Here is a 7,997-nt window from a genome sequence, read left to right as displayed (position 1 = left end):
AAATAAAAACATATCTTTGAGTGAGGATTAAAAAAGAGAGAGAGAGAGCCTGGCCAGCGTGGCTCAGTGGTTGAGCGTCCACCTATGAACCAGGAGATCACAGTTTGATTCCCAGTCAGGGCACATGCCCGGGTTTCTGGCTTGATCCCCAGTGTGGGGTGTGCAGGAGGCAGCCTATCAACTATTCTCTCTCATCACTGATGTTTCTATCTCTCTCTCTTTCCCTCTCTGAAATCAATAAAAATATATATTTTTTTTTTTAAAAAGAGAGAATGGTGTATTCAGGGACTGAATATGTAGAGCATAGCTCTCATGGAGAGAGTGTGGGAGAGATGTTGCAGCCAGATTATAAACAGGTTTTGTTATGCACACTAAGAAAATCAGGGCCTGTAAGTGAAAGGGAGCCAATGAAGGTTTGTAAGCTAAACAATTTCACAAGTATAAGTGTGTGTTCCCTGGTGACAATGAGGAGAATAGCTCAGAAGAAACCAGGACAAGATTTAGGAGGCAGCTAGAGTCTGCGTTAGAAATGATGGCAGCCCCAATATTGATGTAAAGAAGGCTACAGAGCACAGAGCAAGTGGAGTGAAAAAGCTGACTTAGGGTTCAGAAGCTGGGGGATTGCCTTCATAGCAGCATTGGATGATCTCATCTTGGGAAAGCTAAGTTAAGAGTCAATCTGAAAATGTAATGACTTAAAACGTTCTGCTTCAAGTAATTGGGGTAATACAACTTTTTGGTTAGCAAGACCCGGCCACAAAATACTAAATTTGGTTTTTCTAAGCAAAATAAAACAGTTCAGTCAATACTATTTAGCTTCTTTCTCCAACCTCCTCCCTTCCTCCACGCCAGCCCACCCCCTACCGTTCCTGAAAGGATCCTAAGCGTAAACAAGCCAGTGAAAGGCGAGACCTTCTGACTAACAATCTTGAGTAGAAACGGTGAGAATGAGGTGCTGTTTCCAACAGAAGGGAACAAAGAAGGAAGCACCAGGAGGACTGAGACTTTACCCCTCTCCGTTGGGTGATGCTCGGAGACCCAGGCTGAGCCCTGCAGCTTCTTTCTGAAAGGACAGGATGGTCCTTTCTGTGGGGTACTCTCCGTGTCCCCCCTGCTGCTGGTGGAGGTGGCTTCCTGGGATGCCGTTGGAATAAGAATTTCTGGAAGCCCCACAGGAGGGTGAGGCATCATGGAAAGTTTTATTTCTGTGAAATTAAACCCATGAATTTCCAAGGTCACATCCCCCTCCGCCCAGTCCAGGAAAAAGTCCCATTTTTGTCTTCAGCGCAGCTAGACACAAAGCACTGCCCAGAGTTTCCACTCCATATTCGCACAGCTCAGTCCGCATCTGGGTAGGTTGGCCTGTGTTCCCAGCTGCAGCCCATTGTGTGTGGGGTCTGCATGGCCAAAGGCCATGTGGCTTCTAGGTCCGCATGGCTATGGAGGGAACACAGGAGTGCAAGGAGGGAGCAAAACAAGAGGAGAGAGAGAGAGAGAGAGAGAATGAATGAGAATATGAATATGAATGCCTTTGTCTGGGGATTTTGTGTTTCCAAGTTTTCACAGGCTTGCATGGGCTCCAGGCCTCTGACAATTATCTTTGTTCCCAGGTTAGACTGACAGGCAAGTGCCTTCTCTACGTCACCCCACCTTTACTGCATGTGTCCATCTTCCCCTTTGTTGGACCTCTTCCCCCAGTGGTTTGCAGGGATTTGCAGTGGTTCCCTGGGGAGTGAAAAGTTTCAGCTTCCTGGTGAAGCTGCCCAGATGACTATGCTTATAATATCTGGCCTTCTCTTTGCTTTCTTCCTAATATTAATATTAATATTGACTAATTACAATGTGACACCAGTTCCAGCAAGCCACAGTCAACGGAAAGTCACTAATACTGCACCAAGCACCAGCCTATGCTGGGAAGAACACAGGGCCTTAGGGGGAAGCGGCCGAAGAAATAGTCAAGGCCACTTCCCCCTTTGTCACTGAACCCCATCAATGGTTTAGGGAGGCCAGGCTCAGAGATTTTGATTGTGTGCCTCAGGGGAACGAGAGGGAAAGAGAGAGATTAAGCATAGCTGAGGTCCCTGGCTTGAGCAAACGAGTGGGTGAAGATGTCATGAACTGAGATGGTATGGAACTGAGGGAGAAGGACAGGTTGGAACGACTGTGAACATTGTATGCTTGAGGTGCTGGTGAGTCATCCGGGTAGAGATTCCATCAGCAGTTGAAACATGAAATCAAAGTTCAGGAAGCAGGTGGGGTTAGAGTTGGAGAAAGAAGTGGTTTAAGTTATTAAATTACCCAGTTGAGTTGCCTGAGGAATACACACAGAAAGAGAAGGAGATGCTCAGGTGACAGAGCTGAGGAAACACCAACGCTCAAGGGGAAGGTAGAAGAAGAGAGTATTTTCTGCTTCATCTCCTTGGTATCTGAAAATATAAACAACTTTGTTTGCTTGGTGACTTTCTGATATATTCGAATCCAATTAAATAACGGAGAAATAAAACCTATCACCCCAGTCTAGTAAGTACCTAATAGTATCGTTTCCAGAACTTCACATTATAGCTTGCACTACCAAAGTATCCGGGTAATGGTGAAAATGGAGAGACGTTTTCCAAGACTGAGTGAATCCTGAAAGACTGGCCTTCTCCATCCTGAGGACGGACCCATGTTGTGCTGTGGCAACAATTATAGGCAAGGACTGCAGCGTCCTTGGCCCAGCCACGATCTAGCCTCTGGAACTTCTCATTTCTTTCTTTTTTCATCTTTTCTGTTTGGTATGAGCCATTTCTCCTTCTTTGACAGATGCCAATATAAATCAATGAAACAAGTTAGTTAATGTTGTCTTAATGTTGTCTCTGTAGAGATGTTTACCGCTCACATTCTAGAAGCCAAAATACGCCATGGACTGTCTCGCTCTTCCTCTGTAAGTTTCATCAGACACAAGATTCCTTTCTGAAGGTAAAGCTGGATGATCAAGCAAAAGACTCTACAAGTTAGTGAATCATGAAAACGCTTGCATTTATCACTCTTTTCCAGGTTGAGAGTGTGCTTTATAAAGTATTATTACTGCAAGTAGGAAGGAAAATGTGTTTGAATAGGCCCATCATTTTCACCCACGTGAACTAAGAGCATCTCCCCAAACAGTTCATTCCTTGAGCGGGCGTTGCACCTCTGTGGCTTTTGTGAGCACAATGTAAGCTTTGATTCTCTGCGAGTCTTCCTCCTGAATTTCACACTGTAAGAGCAAAAATCACTTAAATCTTGGTTATATATTTGGCAGGAATGTTGCAATTTGGGGCTGTGGTCCCTGATTGCAGCTCCCCATAGTCATTTTCAGAAGTTTGGCACATAAATACCATTTACTGTAAAATCCAGCTCTCTTTACGTGTGTGTGTGTGTGTCTGTGTGTGTGTGTGTGTGTGTGTGTGTGTGTGTGTGTGTGTGTGTGTCAGTCAGTCAAAACCTAAGGCAAGTAACTTTACAAATCACCTTTTTTGGCAGGTTTTGGAATACCTCTCTTTCTTCCCTACCCTCAGATGCCTCGGGGAAAACATTTTCTACTTAAATTGACTCTCACTTTCAGGTGTGCCTTTACCTGCCCTGCCTGCTGCCTGCGCCTCTCAACAGACTCTCAAATCCCGGTAAGTCTCACCTTCGATCTCACTGGCAAGTTGGCATTTTTTGGATTAAGTGAAGGTATCAGCAAGCTCAGAATTTGTTGGGTATGTGGGGAAGCAGCATAGAGTATAATATATCAGAGCATAGAGTATAATCATTGTTTGTACAGAAGGATCAGTAATCAGACATGCATATATCATACCATACCCAATGGGAAGAGTGGAAGCTTAGTGCACAGTGGGATGCAGCCAATGACCTGAAGTTCTCTGTTCCGTGAAGGAAGCACGAAATGAAATGTTGAGCTGCACCATTTAAAATCGTGTATTAGGCAAATGCTTATTTCACTACGGTGATACAACTTGTGACAAGTTAGAAAAAAATTCAAATTCTATAGAACTGTCCGTGTCTGCAAAATGTTTCTGTTAATATCCTAGGTGTGTGTAAATACTGTGTTAGAAACAAAACAAAACATACTTTCTGCTGTAATTGAAAGGAAATAAGCTTTCTAGCTTCCAGTTCTGCGTTCCTCTCTGTGATGCAATTTAGGCAACACAGCTGAAATATCTAATGATTCCTGATGCAAAGTGGAAAAAGATATTACACAAATAAGGGAAAGTTAAACATAACTTCGTGGACTGAGCACAGCCTGCAAGTGAGGGCAGATGAAGTAATGTTAGTGAACAGTCAGTAAATTAAAATCAATTAGCAACGCCAGAAAGTTAGATATTTTATTGTCTATTGCCACCCTTCATACATTCTGAGACCTTTATTGCAACACAATATATTTTAAGACCTGCGTCCTCCAGCACCATTCATTAAACCAGGGGTCCTCAAACTACGGCCCGTGGGCCACATGCAAATACAAATATTGTATTTGTTCCCGTTTTGTTTTTTTACTTCAAAATAAGATATGTGCAGTGTGCATAAGAATTTGTTCATAGTTTTTTTTAAAACTATAGTCCGGCCCTCCAACGGTCTGAGGGACAGTGAACTGGCCCCCTGTTTAAAAAGTTTGAGGACCCCTGCGTTAAACAGTGACCAAAGTACATCCACATGCTTCTCATCCAAAGAGAAGGTAATAGTATATTTATTCATCACAATTACTTTCACAGGCATCACTTAAATTCACCAGTACAGTTAGCAAGAAAACATTTCACACAGCCCCTGTGAGGCTTTGCAAATGTCAGCTCTGATAAACCAGCCTGAAAAGCAGCACCAACTAAATGGGCAGCTCGAGGAAGGATGGTGTGGAGGGGATTACCACGGCACCTCGCCTGTGCGGTATGTGCCGCTGTGGGCTTCATAATGCCTGTGCAGGTGACTGCAGATAATAGAACTCCTAAAAGTTGCCAGACTTACCGTAAGACTCATGTAGTTGGGGCTCAGCTCACCTGAAATGGGAAACAGAAAACAGGGAGTAAGATTAGAGCTGAGCAATTTATAGAAACAAAGGGTGGGCTGCCAGGCCCTGGCTCAGGGCGCGGAAGCCACCTGCAGTTTCTCAGACTCAGCACTGTTGATATTTTGGGCGGAATAATTCTATGTCACGGGGCTGGGGTTGTCCTATGCATTGGAAGATATTGATTTCGGGGCATCCCTAGCCTCTACCCACTAGGTGTCAACAGTATCCCCCTCCCCTATGGTGACAGCCAGACGTGACTGCAGATATTGCCAAATGTTCTCTGCAAAGCAAACCAACCCATTGAAAACCAGTGCACAACACTTTTCTGAGAAGCAGAAAAGCTGATCTGGGCCTAGGATTTGCAGCGTAATTACAGGGATCAGCCATAATCCACATTCACTGAGAAAGAAGTCAAGGGTTTATTTGCAGGGGGACATAGAAAAGTAAGAAAAGCGGCTATGAGTTAAATCCCTTTACCACATTTTATTGGATCATTTCAGGGAGAATACTTTTAGCAGCCTGAATTAGCCAGAATTAACCCGCCTCTTCAGTTGCTGTGCCTCAGGCTTTCAGAGATAGCTGGATTAAAGGATTTTAAATCCCAGTGTTCAATGGGGCCACTCGCATTCTTTAGGGGAAGGAAGAAAGCTAGGGACCCCAGCGCTTCCCACCTTCTTCTAAATGGGCCCTGCAGAAGTCCCTGGTGTGAACGCTTTGGACCATAGGCCAGTGCTTCTGGCTTGGAAGCTGTGATTCCTTCACAGGATGTGGTTCAGGATCATTGCAGAAACCCTAGTTCTAAAGTAGAGACAATACTGGGAATGAAGCCCACTTTAGAATGTCTTCCAGCTATGATATAAAAAAATTAAGACTATTGATGGGTGATTATCTCTATAACCCTCTTTGCCTCCCAAGCAATTTCTATTACAATATTTAAATTTTCAGATTTAAAGACAGCCCAGTTTCACACTGGGGCTCTGGAAAGCAAATATATATATATATGAAATAGGGAAAATGTTAAGGACTAAAAGCCAGAGACTAGGCCATGGGGGAAGAGGCAGGTAAAAGGTCAGCACCAGGGAACAACCAGGACTGGCAATTGATACAGGGATCTCAAAATCAAGGTTACAACAACCCTAGCAGGAAAGGGAGCCTCCAGGGCATAGCTGAGACTTTCAAGTGGGGGTGGATGAAGTGAGGTTAGTGGAATAGCCAGTAAATAAAAATCAAGCTAGAATGCTATGCTGCAGTTAGTGTCAAGGTTAGACACTGGTGTATTTTAACGCACACACACACAAATGCAAACTACAATTAATTCGAGTCAAATGTTTTTTTAAATATTTTTCTAAGTACTTATTTAAAAAATATATTTATTGTTAAGAGTATTATGGATATCCCCCTTTTTTTCCCATTGCCCCCTCCATCTGGTTCCCACCCCACCCCAGGCCTTCACCACCCTATTGTTTATGTCCGTAGGTAATGCATATATGCATTTTTTTGTTACTCTCTTCCCACCCACCCTTCCCCTTTCCCTCTGAGATTTGTCAGTCTGTTCCATGTTTCCATGCCTCTGGTTCTATTTAATTCATCAGTTCATTTTATTCATTAGATTCCTTGTTCATTTATTTTGATTTTTATATTCAATTGTCGATAGATATTTGTTATTGCCAATTTTTGTTCATATTTCTTCTTCTTCTTCTTCTTCTATTTCTTCTTCTTCTTCTTCTTCTTCTTCTTCTTCTTCTTCTTCTTCTTCTTCAAGAATACCCTTCAACATTTCATGTAATACTAGTTTGATGGTGATGAACTCCTTTAGCTTTTTGTTTGTTTATTTTGTTAATACTCACCCAAGGTTATTTTTCCATTGATTTTTAGGGCAAGTGGAAGAGAGAGGGAAAGACAGAGAGAAACATAGATGTGACAGAAACACATTGATTGGTTGCCTCCTGCACAAGCCCGACCAGGGCCTGGCCGGGGAGGAGCCTGCAACCAAGGCATGTGCCCTTAACTTGAATTGAACCCAGGGCCCTTTGGTCTGCAGTCCAATGCTCTATCCACTGAGCCAAACCGGCTAGGGCTCCTTTAGCTTTTTCTTGTCTGTGAAGCTCTTTATCTGACCTTCAATTTTAAATAATAGCTTTGCTGGGTAGAGTAATCTTGGATGTAGGTCTTTGCTATTCATCACTTTGAATATTTCTTGCCACTCCCTCTGACCTGCAAAGTTTCTGTTGAGAAATTGGCTGAGAGTTGTATGGGCTCTTCCTTAGACATAACTAACTGCTTTTCTCTTGCTGCTTTTAAGATTCTCTCTCTTTGTCTTTAACCCTTCGCATTTTCATTATGGTGTGTCTTGGTGTGGCCTCTTTGGGTTCCTCTTTGTTTTGGACTCTCTATACTTCCTGGACTTGTAAACTATTTCTTTTACCAGGTAGGGGAAGTTTTCTGTCATTATTTCTTCAAATAGGTTTTCAATATCTTGCTCTCTCTCTTCTTCTCTGGTACCCATATAATGTGAAAGTAGGTTGGATGAAGGGGAGGATCAAATCATCAATTTAGAAAACAAGATAGAAAAAAAAATACCCAATCAGAGCAGCAAAGAGAAAAAATAATTTTAAAAAATGAGGCTAGTTTAAGGAAAATTTTGGATAACATGAAGTGTAATAACATCTGCATCATAGGGTTACCAGAAGGAGAAGAGAGAGAGCAAGGAATAGAGAACTAATGAGTAAAATCTTCCTTAACCTGGTGAAAGACACACAAGTCCAGGAAGCAGAGTCCCAAACAAGATGGACCCAAAGAGGCCCACATCAAGACACATCATAATTAAAATATCCAAGGTTGTTTTTTTTTTTTAAATCAAAAATAGACCCAGAGACATAGAAGCAGGAACAGATTGTTGAACCTCAGAGGGAAGGCAGGGCAGGGTGGGTGGGAAGAGGTCAACCAGTGAACCTGTATGCCTATATGCATAACATGT

At 42.9% G+C, this 7,997-nt stretch overlaps 1 protein-coding gene across 1 annotated transcript in view; it reads left to right on the top strand.

Moving 5' to 3' along the window:
- The first annotated feature begins 3,602 nt into the window (after nucleotides 1–3,602).
- Nucleotides 3,603–7,997, top strand: part of LAMB4 (laminin, beta 4) — a 98,448-nt gene continuing 94,053 nt past the window's right edge. Inside the window, exon 1 of the mRNA XM_005858468.2 lies at nucleotides 3,603–3,641. The gene's annotated coding sequence lies outside the window, so the exon portion shown is untranslated. The remainder of the gene's footprint in view (nucleotides 3,642–7,997) is intronic.

This window comes from Myotis brandtii, unplaced genomic scaffold (assembly GCF_000412655.1).
Source record: "Myotis brandtii unplaced genomic scaffold, ASM41265v1 scaffold1186, whole genome shotgun sequence".
In the NCBI taxonomy this organism is placed as follows: Eukaryota; Metazoa; Chordata; class Mammalia; order Chiroptera; family Vespertilionidae; genus Myotis; species Myotis brandtii.
The sequence above is the reverse complement of the archived record's forward strand: the minus strand, read 5'-3'. Positions and strand labels throughout refer to the sequence as shown.